The following is a 17141-nucleotide window of genomic DNA, read 5'->3' as shown; positions in this document are numbered from 1 at the left end:
TTGGCCATTTGAATTTCTTCTTTTGAGAAAGTACTGTTTAGTTCACTTGCCCATTTCTCTATTGGTTCATTAATTTTGTGAGAATTTAGTTTTTTAAGTTCCCTGTATATTCTGGTTATCAGTCCTTTGTCTGATGTATAGTTGGCAAATATTTTCTCCCACTCTGTGGGTGTTCTCTTCAGTTTAGAGACCATTTCTTTTGACGAACAGAAGTTTTTTAGTTTTATGAAGTCCCATTTATCTATGCTATTTCTTAGTTGCTGTGCTGCTGGGGTTCCATTGAGAAAGTTCTTGCCTATACCTATTAATTCCAGAGTATTTCCTACTCTTTCCTGTACAAACTTTAGAGTTTGGGGTCTGATATTAAGATCCTTGATCCATTTTGAGTTAATCTTGGTATAGGGTGATATACATGGATCTAGTTTCAGTTTTTTGCCATATGCAAACCAGTTTTCCCAGCAGTTTTTGTTGAAGAGGCTGTCTTTTCTCCATCATATATTTTTAGCGCCTTTGTAAAAGACAAGTTGGTTATAGTTGTGTGGCTTCATATCTGGGTCCACTATTCTGTTCCCCTGGTCTTCATGTCTGTTTTTGTGACAGTACCATGCTATTTTTATTGTTATTGCTTTGTAATATACTTTAAAGTCAGATATTGTGATACCTCCAGCATTGTTCTTTTGACTTGAGTATTGTCTTGGCTATTCGTGGCCTTTTGTGTTTCCATATAAATTTTACGGTAGATTTTTCAATCTCTTTAATAAATGTCATTGGAATTTTGATGGGACTTGCATTAAACATGTAGATTACTTTTGGGAGTATAGACATTTTTACTATGTTGATTCTACCAATCCATGAGCATGGGCGATCTCTCCACTTTCTATAGTCTTCCTCAATCTCTTTCTTCAGAAGTTTATAGTTTTCCTTGTAGAGGTCATTCACATCTTTTGTTAGGTTTACACCTAGGTATTTGATTTTTTTTGAGGCTATTGTAAATGGAATTGTTTTCATACATTCTTTTTCAGTTTGCTCATTGTTAGTGTATAGAAATGCTAATGATTTTTCTATGTTGATTTTATATCCTGCTACCTTGCTATAGCTATTGATGCTGTCTAGGAGCTTTTGAGTAGAGTTTTTTGGGTCTTTAAGGTATAGGATCATGTCATCTGCAAATAGGGATATTTTGACAGTTTCTTTACCTATTTGTATTCCTTTTATTCCTTCTTCTTGCCTAGTTGCTGTGGCTAGGAATTCCAGTACTATGTTGAATAGGAGTGGAGATAGTGGGCATCCTTGTCTGTTTCCTGATTTTAAAGGGAATGGTTTCAGTTTTTCTCTGTTAAGTATAATGCTGGCTGTGGGGTTTGTCATATATAGCTTTTATGATGTTGAGGTACTTTCCTTCTATTCCTAGTTTTCTTAGAGCTTTTATCATGACATGGTGTTGGATCTTATCAAAGGCTTTTTCTGCATCTATTGAGATGATCAAGTGGTTTTTGTCTTAATGTGGTTTTTTACATTCATTGATTTTCATATGTTGAACCACCCCTGCATTCCTGGGATGAAGCCTACTTGGTTGTGGTGAATGATCTTTTTGATGTGTTGTTGAATTCGGTTTGCTATTATTTTATTGAGGATTTTCACATCAATGTTCATTAAGGAGATTGGCCTATAGTTCTCCTTTTTGGAGGTGTCTTTGCCTGGTTTTGGGATAAGTGTAATACTGGCTTCATAAAATGTGTTAGGCAGTTTTCCTTCCCTTTCTATTTCATGGAACAGTTTAAGGAGAGCTGGTGTCAGTTCTTCTTTAAAGATCTGATAGAATTCAGTGTTAGTATTGATAGGTATGTGGTGATTCCTGTTATTTAGTTGTCTTAGTTTTTTGAGGGTTTGATTGTGTGTAGCTAAATCTATGTTACTCTCTACTTTCTTGCTTTTTCTTTTCCTGTAGTTTGGTGCTGCCTGCCCTTTCATGGTTATGTTGGGTTTCATTTTCTGTGTGCAGAATCCCTTGAAGAATCTTTTGTAGTGGTGGCTTTGTGGTCACATATTGTTTTAGTTTCTGCTTATCATGGAAGACTTATATTGCTACATCTATTTTGAATGATAGTTTTGCTGGGTAGAGTATCCTAGGGTCAAAGTAATTTTTGTTCAGTTTCAAAAGATCTCACCCCAAGCTCTTCTTTCGTTTAATATTTCTGTTGAGAAGTCTGCTGTGATCTTGATAGGTTTCCCTTTGTATGTTATTTGTTTTTTCTCTCTTATAGCCTTCAATATTGTTTCTCAGGTCTCTGTACTTGTTTTAATGATGATATGCTGTGGGTTAGTTCTATTTTGGTCTGGTCTGTTTGGTATTCTGGAGGGCTCTTGCATCTGTATGAGAGTAGATTTCTCTAGATTTGGGAAATTTTCTGTTAATATTTTGTTGAATATATTATGCTTTCCCTTTGATTGCACCTCTTCTTCTTCTTCAATGCCTATGATTCTCATGTTTGGTCTTTTGATGGAGTCAATGAGTTTTTCCATTTTCTTTTCACAGGTCTTGAGTTGTTTAATTAATAGTTCTTTGGTTTTTCCTTTAATTACCATTTCATCTTCAAATTCTGAGATTCTGTCTTCTGTTTGTTCTATTCTGCTGGATTGGCCTTCCGTTTTGTTTTGTAATTCTGTTTCATTCTTTTTTCTGAGGTTTTCCATATCCTGAGTTTCTTCCTCTTTAATGTTGTCTATTTTCATACTGAGTTCATTTATCTCTTTATTAATCATGTCCTTTGTTTCACTTTGGTGTTTGTACAGTGCTTCTATGGTTTCTTTGATTTATTCTTGTGCTTTCTCAAATTCTCTATTTTTGTTGTCTTGGAATTTCTTGAGTGTCTCCTGTACATTTTTGTTGACCATATCCAGTATCATCTCTATAAAATTCTCTTTAATTACCTGTAGTATGTCTTCTTTTAAATTATTCTTGTGGGTTTCATTGGGTTCTTTGGCATAGTTTATCTTCATTTTGTTGGAGTCTGGATCTGAGTATCTGTTTTCTTCATTTCCCTGTGGTTCCTGTACTAAGTTCTTGCTGTGGGGAAACTGGTTTCCCTGTTTTTTTCTGTCTTCCCGTCATTGCCCTTGGTCTTGTTATTGTCCCTGTACTGTGTGTAATTAAGTATTTTCTAGCTTGTAATATTAACAATGGTGATATTTAGGATGGAAGGGTGAGAGGAGAGGGAAAGCAAAGAAGGTAAAGAAAAAAGGAAAACAAATAATCAAGTAAAAAACAAAACAAAGAAACAAAAAGTTTCAAAGATATAAACAGGGAGAGATAGTGTACTAATCAACAGTAAGCTAAACAGGCATTAGAGAGACAGAGGATTGAAAAAAAAATCTCCAAGTTCAAATGCAATAAAGTTTCAGTATTAATAATTTTGGTGTTAGTCCCTCAGCCTCCAATCCTGGAGATGGTGTCTCAAAAATAGTTCTGTCATTGTCTCATCAAAGGGGAAAAAAAACCAAACCAAACAAAACACCACAAAGTGTCCCGAGTTCAATTGCAATACAGTTTCAGTAAGTTTTCAGCATGCAGGTATAGTTCGGTTGTTGTCTCATCAAAGGAAGAGAGAAAGAAAAAGAGTCTGGAGACAGGTCTGTGAATGACTATCTGAGGCTGCAGCTCACCTGCCCACTGCTGTCAGCCTGCTGTTGCTGGATGCTTTTTTTATGCAGATCTCAGGAGTGAGCTTAACACTCACCTGGCCCTTCAGGCTTTGCCTACTCAGAGTTCTCCTGGGCCCAACTTCCACTGCTACAAGCTTTCCCCTTTCCATGCACACTGGGGGAGGTGACACTGCACCCACTTTCTCAGGCCAGCATGTTTATTTACAGTTCATGTGGGAAGTTGGCCTTCCCCGCTCTCCTGTGAAGTTTTCCTCCCACCACCATTTTTACAAGCTTTCCGGCTCCTGGTTGCTGGGCATGTGCCTCCTCTCCTGCCTTTTCTGGCTGGCTTGTTTATTTACAGTTCCGTGAGGGATTTCCCCTCCCCATCCTTCAGTGCTCATTGCACCTCGCCCTCTTTGCTATGTGTCTTTTTTATTGTTATTGCTTATTATTCAGTTTCTCTTTTTCCCTGGATGGGTTTTGGTCTGTCCGGGGGGCTATGCTGATCTGGCCTAGGGTTGTCTGTGGGAGTACCGCATGCCGCTTAGCTCACCTTGTGGTCTGCATCTTCCCAAGCGGTCTAGGCACTGGTGTCTGGAGGTGGCATGGGAGCCCTCCTGGTTTCTCTATTTAATGTGCAGTGGAGATGCTATGCTCAGGCTGGAGGTGTGGAGAAGTCAAAGTTTTGCCTCTTCTCAGTGGTTTTTCTTGTAAGGTGTATCTCCAGCATCTCTCTGAGATTTTACTTTAGAAAGCACGCTTTCTGCTTCCTCCCTCTAGCAACTATCTTGGAATCTCAGGTTTTGAGTTTTAAGGCTATAGAGGCTATTAAAATTTTTTATATTTTTTGAAAATGTTTTTCAATTTTCTTCTGAATTTTATCCTTTTTTTTGACCTAAAAAACATTCCCTTGTTATTTAAACAAACTTTCCTTGAATGCTTTGGAAGCATTCAATCAAAGAATTATTATTATTTGTGATTTCTTCTATTTTTTTGAGCTTAGAAATTTCTCACTTGGATTGACAGATTTGACAAGTATTAACCTCAATTTTAGCTAGTATTTAACTGCTTCAATGAATTTATAATAATATCTTTATTTGAAATGTATTTTTTTAAGGTTTACTCTTCTACCAAAAATGCCTAAGCAACTCTTACCTATTGATTTTTTCCAAGTACACTTATAATCATACTTAAAGTATCCAAAAATTTCCTCTAGGATTTTATATTTTGTTAAATCATAAGTTGACTTTAGAAGAACACATATGTTTGTAATATTTGTATTTCCATTTATAAATATGATATATGTTTCTATCTTTATTTCCATTTAAGAATATAATGTATGTTCCTGAGTATTCGACTTTTCTTTAAACTGTTTTAGTAAAATTTTGTGGCTTTATTGCTAAGTTTAGTCTGTGTACTTTAGATTTCTCTTGCTTCTGTAAATGGGATATTTCCCCATTATACCTTACAATGGGCTTTTGCCCATACATAGAGGAACTGTGGATTTGGGGATACTTATCTATGTCCAGTCATTTTACTTACTCAGTTTTCTTTTGATGTTTATACATACATATGCAGTCTGGGTAACTACATATAATAATAGATTTTTTCACTTTTTTCTATTGCTACATCTCAAATCATCGGTTCATATTTTTATTTTGTTATCCAGTTCTTCTAAATTCAAGTTAAATGATGCTCACTTAACTTTTTTCATTCCTGATCTTTGAGGGGAGTGCCTCCAGCGTTTGCCTAATAAAGGTAATGTGGCTATCATTTTGAGATGTTCATCTTCCTGAGAATGTGCTTTCTGAACCTCAATGTCTAAAGAGTCAGGAGTGGGGGTGAAATTTAAAGACTTACATTTCAACATATGTTGAGCTATAATCATAAGATTTCCTTGTTTGACTACAAGATTATTATTAATACATTTCCTAGTAGTAGAGTATGTTTTCATCCTGATAAAAAACCTATGAGGTTATGGTTTGTTCTTTTTTTAGTGCTGAATTCAGTTTGCTGGGATTTTATTCAGGAGTTTTGCATCTGTATTCAAGATTGGGATGCTTTATAGTCTGGAGGTTTATTTTGTATTGGCACTGTGAGGGTTTTTATATCAAATTTTTCTAGTTTCATGATTGATTAAATAGCTTTTAATGTTTTTTGCCCTTCTAAATAGTTAACATTGTAGCAAACATCTGATTTTAAAAGGTTGAAAAATTATTTTATCTATATTCTTAATTATTTATATTCTGAAATACTCCAATATTACTTCTAGGGAAGTTTAACTAAAACCTGTTGCAGAAGACAAAGTGTAACTAGGACAAAATAAATGATTTGATTGGATGTGTAACAACTTTTTTGTGGTACTCAGGATTTAACCTAGGACATTGTGCATGCTAGCACACACTGTACCACTTAGCTACACCCCTAGCCTCAACTTTTATTGACACTAAGAATTAAAAGAACAGTTCTACATAAATAAGAGATATGCTCCTGATCTGGTGACCAAAGCCCTTGCTGCCATCACAACACAATGACATTGTGTCTTATGCGGGCTGATGGCATAACACAAATACATAGGGACAGTTAATAAAATTGATGAAGTGAAAAGTAAAGAAGCATACACACACACACACACACACACATGCTTGTGTGCATGCGTGTTTGATGTAATACAGGTGTAACACTCAAAGTAGTCAATAAACGCATTGCGTGGTTTTCAGGCCCTTCACAGATATTTTTTAGTCACTACTGAGCTTTTGATAAAAAATGAGCAATAGAAGGTTTGAAGTTCTAATAACTCTCTGCCAAGAATCTGGGGTGCAGATTTTTCTGTATCAACACCATATGCTTTGAGAATCAACCAAGGAGGACAGGGGCTGCTGTCCTCTTACAGGCCATCTGTCTGACTTGATGGCTGCTCCATCTGTCTGAGCAGCTCCCTCATGGCTCCATCCTCAGCCTAACTGGGGCCATGGGGGTGCTGGAGAATGACCCTTGCCTCAGGACATCTCTCCAGGGTCTCTCCATCGTCCTGCCAATCCTCTGACATCCCCAATTGTCATTCAACTGCTCTGTAATGAAGAGGCCTTATTTTGTCCTGCACAGAACCCTTCCCTCCATCCTAGCACTCATTCCCTACAGTCCTGGTAGGTGTGTCAGTCAGGGTTCCCTGGCTCACCCTTCCACTTGTCACATGGACCTAGCTAAGCTTTTCACAGACTGTCCTGGGAATTCCAAGCTAGTCATACAGGTTTAAAGGCAGAGGAAGCTGACTCACTCTGAAGCAGAATCCTAAAGGAGGTTTTGAGAGTTCTGTCTTTCCCAGGCCTGGTACTTTGGTTTTTCCTATGATTTTGTTTTCTTCCAATCTGTCACTTATGCTCAAGTGCATATTCTGTTGTTTGCAGACCTTTCCTTGATATAGGCCTCATATCCAGATTCTAGCTCTGTGCAGCAACCTCAGTTGTGCTATCTGCTGGCTTATCTCTCTGGCTGTATTCCTGGAACTGTCTCTTAGACCATTCTTCATGCCCTGCAACCTTGGAATTCAGTCCTGCCCACATCTGAGACCAGTCAAGGTCCCAGGGCCTTGGCCTACAACCAGGATGCCAGGTTTCTGTCATCCTGAGGGAAAGACCAAACCAATAGTGTCCTGTGTTCCCAGGGAATTTCATCACCCTGAACACAGATCAGATCTCTGCTGCCCACCTGTCTATGGGATCTTCAGTAAATGTGCCATTTTTATGCAGGTGTTTCCAGGTGAGCAGAAGTGAAGATGCTCTTACTTCCCACTATGATGATGGTGTTTTTGATTTCATGACCGTATCTTATTCTATCAGATAGCTGTCTACTATCCCTTTCAAGGATAGTAGACTCTCTATAAGGACATGTAGAGAGAAACTTGTGATGGTGGCACTCCAGTCTCTTCTCCTCTCCTGAGTTGAATCCAGATGTTCTTTGTAAATAAGAATACAGGCCTCTGCTTTCTCTGGGACTCTAAAGTCTCAGTACAACCCCTGTGACAGTGGCACCCTTTCCCACTGACCTCTGAGCTTCGTGGCTCCATCCTCAGCCTAGTTGGGGCCGTGGGAATGCTTGGGCTGTATCTTTTTCTGGAAAGATTGCCAGTTGGAAAGTGGCCTTTTAAACTGATATTTGGTCTGCATGTGGTGTTCTAACCATACTCTGGTATTTTGTAAAAACTGTGTTCTGTGGTGTCCTGGTCTTCCCCTGTCTGGCTCAATATGTGAAGAAAATCTCACTGCATTCTGGGAACTAATGGTTTGGCATATCCTCTACCCCTGTGTCACTTCCTCATTGCTTCTAGGACAACCTAGAGAAGTGTGCTTTCAAGATCTGTATTTTAAGAAATGTGGGCTTTTTTATTGCTATGTTAATTGTACAAAGGGTTTTTGTTGTGATATTTCCATGTGTACATATTTTATATAATCAAATTCACCCCTTCTATTACTGTTTCTTAGCTTCCCTTCTCTCTTAATTGAAGAAATGTGTTTTTCTGATGGAAATCTGGGACCAACTTCTGCTCCTTCAAGGGGTTCCTGGGCCTATATCCTCAGAAAGTTTTATAGATAAGCTGCTCTTTCAGAAATAGGGATTACAGAGCATTAAGGTGACATCTTAGTAGGGAGTCAGAGAGACAAGATGATTCTCCCCATTCTTCCAAGGGTCTCATTAGTGCTATGACTCCACTTCCTGTGGATAACTAAGGGAGTAGAAAGGAGAGTAGATGCTTCTTCCTCAGTACTTCTGAGAGCCAGCAAGTACTCCAGAGCCCAAACACAGAGCTTTTTGGTAAACTACAGCTAGGCCTGACGCTAAAGGAAGACTGCCTGCTCACTCTTGAAGTTGACAGTAGGCTAGCATGAGCTTGATTTGTCTTTATATCAACCATTAAGGGATGCTACCATCTCAGAATTTTTGGAGAATCCCTGGTAAGTATGAGGAAGAGGCACTAAGCTTCACCTGACTTCTCAGGAGCCAGAAAAGATAACTTATGATTCTGGGATGCCAATTTATATAAAAATGAGTTCACATTGCATCATGGAGGACTTAACGTCCACTTAAGGTGCTGTTATGCAGAAAACAGTTACTAAGGTACCAAACATCTCTTCTTAGACTAGGTTTGCAGTGTGGGGATAGATGGTATTTAAAAATATTTTTATTAACAAGGAGCAGCTTTAGTCTAAGTTAGAGAAAGAAAAAATAATTTAGGCAAACTATTAATACAAATGTTTCCATCATTAATATTTATATAGTATTGCTGCTTCTTAAAATAAAAGCCATTTGTGACCCAAAAGTTGGTCAGCATCAATATCTATAGATCATGCTAAAAATAGAAGTAAACCTAACTTACCAAGAGCTTTCTACATCCATTTTTAATAGGTAGGTCATATAGGAAAATCAGCATGTCTATTACTAAAATAGAAAAGCTAGTGTTAGAGCACTAATTTGGAGCAGAAAGACTATGCAAGAGAAATTCCGAACATGGAAACAATCCTTCCTTGAGCAGGAAAATAATTGAATAGAAGCCAATGTATTAACAGAACTATGGTAGAATGTTAAAAAGGAAAATCCAACCAGTGGAAACATGGAAGACCCAGTGGGAATATTCAGATCTGAGCTATAAATCATTTGGATGCAGATAATCTATAACATTTTCTGTTGCACTTGCAGCAGCAGCAGAAGTCACTGAAGGAAAAAATTCAAAAGACTATGCTTGTCAAAAAGGGGACAATTTTTAAAAATTTTTAATCTGAATCAAAAGAGAACTATTTGAATGCAGGAAATTTCTCAGGTTGTGCACTTAGCTCTCCAAAGAAAGTTTGCAGAATTTAAAGTTGTAATTTTCTCATGTGAAAGACCCTTGAAAATCCTTATTTTAGAAAGCAAAGTTCAAGAAAGAATGCAGGAGATTAATTAAATATTTGAAGAATCATTCCCTTTCATGTGGAAGGCATTGTGTCAAGGAGTTTGTAGGCCTGAACATTATACAAGATCTGATGGCCTTGCCCTCAAAATGCTGTTGCACTACAGGAAATGAAATGGAATTACTTATAACCAAGCTGGTTAGTGATGAAGGCTACAGATGTGATTGAACTGAAGAGCTACCAGAGTGTGGAGTTCGGAAGGACCCTGTTGCCTGGAATAGTTAGCAAAGACACAAAATAGCATTTGGTTTTCCAAGCAGTGCCTATAACATGAATAACTATAGCCAGAGGTAAAGAAACTTGGTGAATATTTGGGATGTGGCCATTTGTCCAAAATATCTGAAGTGAGATTCAGATTAGGAATGCTGGAGTAAGAAGGTAAAGGGTGGACAGGAGCTTGGAGAGGAAGACAAGCAGCTTGGCATGGCAGGTTGGTTAGTGTGGGCTTAGGATTTGAGTGTGTGTACTTCCTTGGAGAAATGTTCCTGTGAAATACAGTTAGCAGGAGGGAGCAGTAGATGGGGAAAGGAGGAAAGTCACTAAATGGTAAATTTCAACCCAGTGACTGCTATCGATAACTGAACTCTATCCCACTGAAGACCCCAGAAAGACAGTAGGAAGCTCCTCAGAATTGTCCCTCTATGTGAGAGAACACTGAAATCCTTACCTGTCGAGTCCCATCCCTCACTGATTGAGGATTCATGGGCCCATTGTATGAGCCTTCAGTGGCTGAGATCAGAGACCTGTTAAGCCATCCTGGCCATAATTGTTCAGTGCTTCCTTTGGGGTGACAGTTCCTTTGGTGAGCATTGACTTGAGATGTATAGATGAGGTGAGAAGTTTACCCTTTATTCTAAGTCACCTGCTGTGCAGTCACTGAGAACTTTGGAGCAGGTAACTTGCTTACTCACAGCCACGCTTCTTCTGGCACCTCCAAGTCAATCAAGACCACACAATGCTATGGGAAGTGGCTTCAGTTTTCTCTGCCACCATTCAGGTATAAGGGGTTCTTATTCCTGAGATTAAGAACTCAGGATCCCCCCCCTACACACACACACACACACACACACACACACATCTTCTCATCAGTAGCCACATCACTGAAGCTGGACAGTTTCTGAGTGATGAAATTCTAGATTTGCAGATAATGTGGGAATGTACTACACAGGGAAGGACAATTATGGTCCCATGAAGATACATAGAGAGTTTCTTAAAATTCATCTCTCTCCTTAATAAGAAAGTTTTCCAGAGACTTTCCTTGGTTAAAAAAAAAAAAGGCAAAATTTGATGTCTGGAAAACCCTACCCCAGCACACACTTCTAAGTGACATGCTGGCTTCCCCTCAGAGCCACCTCAAGCTAGAGACTCTTCGGATTCCCTTTCTCTCACCCTGCCTGGGGCAGCTTCTTCTTTGTCCATTTGAGCAGAAAGATTCTTCCAGAACCTGAGTTTTCACTGAGCTAATTTTTCTCTTTACCAGCCTTCCATCTGGTCTCCTAAAGTTTTACTTTTGCTTGCTGAAACCCTGATATTTGTTGTATTCCTTCTTTGATACTGTTAGATGTTTAGGATGTGACAGATGGAGATGCCCTTGTTTTCCAACAGAAATGAACTCGACACAAAGTTCAACTCAAATCAGCAGACATTTGCAGAATATATACAGGGTGCCAGGTACTCTTTCAGAGGTGGGGGAGTGTAAGTGTAACAATGCTTTCAGCTAGAGCAAAAGACTGTAACTTAAAGTGGCTTTTTTTTTTAAACAAGGAAATTTATGACCACACACAGAAGTAGGGCTGCTCCAGGTATGGTGCAGCAGGCTTTGACTCCATTTCTTCTAAATCCACCTGGCTCTTATAATCTTCCTGTGTTTTTTTGTTCATTCAACTATCTCCCTTCCGTGATTGTAGGATGTTTACAGAATGTCACATTCAGGTATCATAATATCTAAAAACAGAAACAGGATTTTTTTTTTTTGTTTCTATTTTTCAGCAGCGAGGAAACATTTTCCCCAAAGCTCTCTAGAAGTCATTTGCCATTGACCAGAATTGTTTAACATGTCCTTGCCCAAACCAGTCACTGGAAAGGAGCAGAAGATTACATGACTGATTAGGACCAAAAAAGATGTAATAACGCCAGCCTTTAAGGCACATGGCCATGTGGCAATGGGTGGATCCCAGTTTGCTGTGGGAGTCAGAAGTCTGGGCGGGCACTTGGTGATGAAGTCTGGTGTTATTCAGGAAGAAATTAAGAAGAAGCCAGAGATGCCCATCCCCCAAGAGACTTGCCTACTGATATGGGTCTTCACCACCAATGATGGCCACCACTCCTGAATGTATGAGTTCTCCCTTGGCCAACAGGCTGCACATCTTCAATTGGATGGATATAACCTCGTGAATAGTTCAGTGAATCGAGCAGTGAATAGTTTAGTAAAAGAAGTCTACATAGAAGCTAATAAAAAGGGCAAATGCTTTAATTTGCCTTTGTTTTTTTTAGCTCTTAAAAGACTTGCAACTGAGTAAGGGAGATTAGTGGCACCAAGTCTGATAGAAAAGGGCTGATGATTAATGACTTGACAGTCACAGAAGTGCCAACTAGATTATTTGGACAGACTAATCACCCTTCCAAGTAAGGCATAACCTGGTTCAGGGGATATGAGACCATATTAAAATGTATTTTCTATTTCTTGTATTTTAAATCACACACATAAAATAACTCACATACTGTCTTCCTCTCTTGATTATTACCATTGAACCATTAAACTGTAAACAAATCATGGTGCATCTATTTAGAAGTTCTGTCAGGATGTGCCATGGTTCTGAGTATTTCTAGAAGATCTATATTGTTTCAAGCCCTTCAGTAAAATAGGAAAAACTGATTGTAGCATTCCATATGAAACTTTATTGTTAAATATATGTGAACACTTTTTTAAAATATGGTGAAGCCCTAAATGAAATCAGATTTTTTAAAGGAAAGATGTGTATATGTGTGTGAAAGTTGATGTTGGACAAAAGGTTGGTTTTGTGCCTTTTCAAATAGGACGAATCCTTCCCTAGAGTTTTCTATTGCCTGAAACTGCTTCTGTTTGTCTTTTGTTTTTCTTCAAGCAAAGTAAGAAATGTGGCCCATAATTTAAACATCTGATGTCTTTCCTTAAGGAAGGATTGGTGTTTCTTCCATTAAACCTCCTGGTGCCCCTCCATGGTGCTATGTTTCTTTGTGTTAATTATTGTGTATGCTTATTATTTTCTAACTTTCATTAAACACTTATTTGTAGGAAAATTTGAAGCCTAGGATGAAGGAGGGTTTTCTAAAAAGAATTTAAATTTCTCACTACAAAGGTCCTGAGAAATTACCAGCCCAATCTTAGGCTGAGATCATAGTTTAATGAAAACTTAGGGGATACAAATCTCTACAATTTGCATTCAGTTGAAATTTCTCAGGTAAGTGGATATTACTGCTACCCCATACCTACATTCTCTTTCTCTACTCAGCATTAAGGTGACCCTTTCAGCAAGTTGCTGTAACAGTAGTGGAGGAAAGGATCAACTTGTGGTTTTCCTTATAGTGACAGTATAAACCTTTGAGTTGTGCTGTAGTATGAATCATGACTGTCCCTTATAGTCCCATGAGTTAAAAGCTTTGTCCCCAGGGTGAACCTAAGGTGGTAGAACCTGTAAAAGATGGGACCTAGAGGGAGGTCTTTAGGTGACTGGGACTGCACTCCAAAGGGAATTGTAAAACCCTGGCCCCTTCCTTATTCTCTTTTTGCTGGCTTGTGATGAGGTGAGTGGTTTTCTGCTATGTACTCCTACCATGATGTGCTGTGTTGCTACAGGTCCAAAGCAAAAGGGCTAATTGATCATGGACTGGAACTTCCAAAACTGTGAACCACAATAAAACATTTTACCTTTATAAGTTGGTTATATCAGGCATTTTGTTCTAGTGACAAAATGCTGACTAAGTCTGTTTGTGGTGGAAGGTGGGTAGTGATTCCCTTATTAGGTTGATAACTTGTACAGTCCTGGATTTTGCCTTTTATTCTTCAAACTCTCAAAAGGTTATACTACCATATTTCTTTCAAGCATCTTTTGAAAGGATAAGAAGATACGAGTTTCAAGAAGTATTAGAATCTTACACTTAGATCAGACATGGTGACACACCACTTATAATCCCAGCGGGGGCCAGAGATCAGGAGGATCATAGTTTGAGATCACCCCAAGCAAAAAGTTAGCAAGAAGACCTCATCTCAACAAACAAACTAGGCATGGTGGTACACATTTGTAATTGCAGCTATGGGGGAGGCATAGAAAGGATCATGGTCTGAGGTTAGCCCAGGGCATAAAGCCTGAGAATCTATTTGAAAAGTAACTAAAGCCAAAAAAAAAAAAAAAAAAAAAAAGCTAGGGGCACATGACTCAAGTAGTAAAACACCTGCCTAGCAAATGTGAGGCTTAAGTTCAAATTCCACTAAACTCCACAAAAAGAATTTTACCATTTAGCAAAATATGAATGAAAGAGTAGATCAAGAGCAATAATATCAATAACTGTTGATATTATTCCATCACAAGAAGAGACAACACATGCCTCCTAATGGAAGGACATGTTGACATTTATGCAGTGGTTTTGTTGAAAAAAAAAACCTAACTCTGATAAGCCTCTAGATCTATTTTCTGGACTGTAGGAAATTCAGGGGCAGCAGAGCACTTAAGCAGCATAACAAAAACACAATCAGCCCCAACCAGGCTGTAGAAAACTCTACCAGGCAAATGCTTTCTGCAACAAACGTAACTTGCAAGGGGTGAAAAAGAGGAGATGAACCAGTTGGTGAAAAGAGATATGAGACACATCAACCAAAGGCAAAGTATGGCGCACATTGGGTGCGTTTGGATCTTGGTTCAAGGAAATTAATTTTTAGAAGCATTATGTAAGAGAAGAGTGGAGAGGTGGGAGATAAGGGGTGTCTTTGAAGACAATATGAGTTACTCAAACTCACTGTGCTGGCAGCCTTCTAGTGGCCAATCCTTCAACAGCTTTAGGAAGGAAAGGGGACACCAGCCAGCAGAGCAACCCACCTGTCCCTCTAAACAATGACCCTATGGGAGGGAGCCCTGCAGCCAGCTGCTTTGGGCATTTGGTCAATGCTACAATGAGTTTGGGGGTGGAGGATGCTGAAGAGTGCACCGGAGGGCAGCTGTAGGGAGGAGGCCCAGGAGGATCTGGGCTTAAGCACTAAAGGAAACTGATTGGCAGCAGGGGACCTGAAACTCTCTTGAGGAAGCTGCTCTAAAGCACAGGACCTCAGGCACTGGGGGAGGGGAGAGAAGTAGAGGGAGATAGGTCCTTTTTTGTCCCGGTTTAAGGTTGCGACTGGTTGGAATGAATATCTTTGTGTACAGTAAGTTGCTAAGGATATAGGAAGAGTTAGTGTTGAGAGAGAGACCTGAGTCAGGGACTAAAATTGTCAGGAAAGGTATGGAGTAACATGAAGGTCTGAGCTTGCAGCAACGTTTAAGAGTGAGTGAAGTAATGTGATGAGGTGAGGTTCTGGGGAGAAGGGGTGAAGAATGTTTGGGAAACAGCAATGAGGAACAAAAGATACCACCTTCTTACCTTTAAACACAGTGATGTAAGAGCCAGGGAGCAAACAGCCATTACTTGAGAGGGCTATGGGAGAGCATCACTTTTGGGGGCAAACCAAGCTTCCATTAGAACAAGGAGGTGAAGGGTTGAGCACATAGGACATTTTGCTAATGGCAGACTGTAAATTCTAGAAGGCACAGGCAAAGGGTTTCAGGAGCCAGATAGGAAGAAAGAGACAGACCACAGGGTGCAGTGAGTCTTAGGAATATTAAAGTGTAGAGATGTGATATGAACTCGCAGTTCCAGGGCTTCTTGGGGTAACTGTTGTGAGTAAACATTAAGTGCTCAATGAGATGAGCATTGGAGGCTCAAGATGTGCAGTGTTGGGGAAGCAGTGAGTGTTGGGAGCACCTTGTTATTGACTGCTGCTGGCAGAAGTGAAGAGAACTGGAGTGGTGTGGACTTGATCCAAGTCTAGATCTCTCTGGATACCTGTTGTGGAGTAGTAGGCAGGTGTTACTCTGAGCTGACAGAGCATCTTACAGGGCTAACACTCCACAGAGCAGCCTTTGGAAAACCTTGTTCTATTGAAAGGGGACATGTGACTAACATTTACTCAATGCTCACTGTGTGCTAGGCAGGTGCTTCTTGTGTATCTGACAAATTTTAATAACCACATCATTTGTACTTAGTATAAATTATTACTTTTTTTAATCAAAACCACTTTGGAGGTCTGGGTGTGCTGTCTCATGCCTTTGATCCCAGTTCACGAGAGATGGAGATAGGAGAATCACATTCTGAGGCCTATTGAGGGGAAAAGTATGGGACTCCCATCTGAAAAATAAGTATGGCATAAAGAGGTGGGGGCATGGCTCAAGAGGCTGAGCTCTTGCCTAGCAAGAGCAAAGCCTTGAGTTCAATCTCCAATACTGCCAACAAACAAACATACTTTAAAGATCAGAAAGCAGTTCTTTGGTGCTCATCAGGATGATTTTACAAAAAGACACTATACTGGAATGAAATTCCTGGTTTGTAGGAGGGTAGCAACTTAAGAGCACTTAGATTTTGTGGGGACAGATACCCATTGTTACCTTCATCAGTTCCTATAAGACAAGTGTTTTTAGAAGAGAGAAAATATTTTCTTACAATGAAGATATGGAATAATACTGTTGAGTGTTAGATCCAGGAGACCTGAGGTAAGGGGTATACCAGGAGCAATCATAGCTGCTTTGGAGGGCAAGTCCACCATCATAATGAAAAAGTGTTTGCCTCAAAGACACAGTTTTCAAATACCCTTTCCAATTCAGCTTGGCCTTAAGCTAGACATTTCTTCAAACACATGATCAGGGATTTTCCTATTGGAGTTTTTCTCTTCAAATGCATCAAGACATGAAAATCCAACCTGGACATGATGGTGCATGCCTGTAATCCCAGCACTTGGAAGGCTTAGGCAGAAGGATTGTGTAGGAGTTTGAGGCCTAGGTTACATAGGGAGATCCTTTCTCAAAAAGAAAAAAAAAAGACATGGAAGTTCAGAGCTAGAAAAATATTAAGAGAGCAAAGTATAGATTATGTTGATCATTTTAAAGATGGATTTCATGGTTTTCTAAACTTGTCACTTGGTAGAGTAATACATTATTCTGTGACATTTGAGGGTATGTCCTCAAGAGGGTATCCCTTTGGGAACTGAATGAACTACCAGCATATTTTGAGGTACAGAGGTAAAAATTTTATATATAATATGTGTTGAGTCCGGATAACATGTACAATTTTTTAAAATTTCACATTTTCTTTGCAATATTAAATTCATAGGCATTCTTATGGGGATATATCTTCCTTTACATGGAAACACCACGAGCATTTTAGTCTAAATAATTATTTAAGCTAATTAAATAGGAATTCACATGAAGAAGGATCCACAGAGTTGCAAACGAGCATGGGCACCAATTTTCATGTCCTCTGACCACC

General features: G+C 39.1%; 1 pseudogene; it reads right to left on the bottom strand.

Moving 5' to 3' along the window:
• LOC141424303 (TAR DNA-binding protein 43 pseudogene) overlaps positions 1-17141 on the bottom strand; it is a 28026-nt pseudogene that overhangs the window by 10568 nt on the left and 317 nt on the right.

Source organism: Castor canadensis, chromosome 6 (genome assembly GCF_047511655.1).
Source record: "Castor canadensis chromosome 6, mCasCan1.hap1v2, whole genome shotgun sequence".
Classification (NCBI taxonomy): Eukaryota; Metazoa; Chordata; class Mammalia; order Rodentia; family Castoridae; genus Castor; species Castor canadensis.
This window is presented reverse-complemented; position numbering and strand designations above follow the sequence as displayed.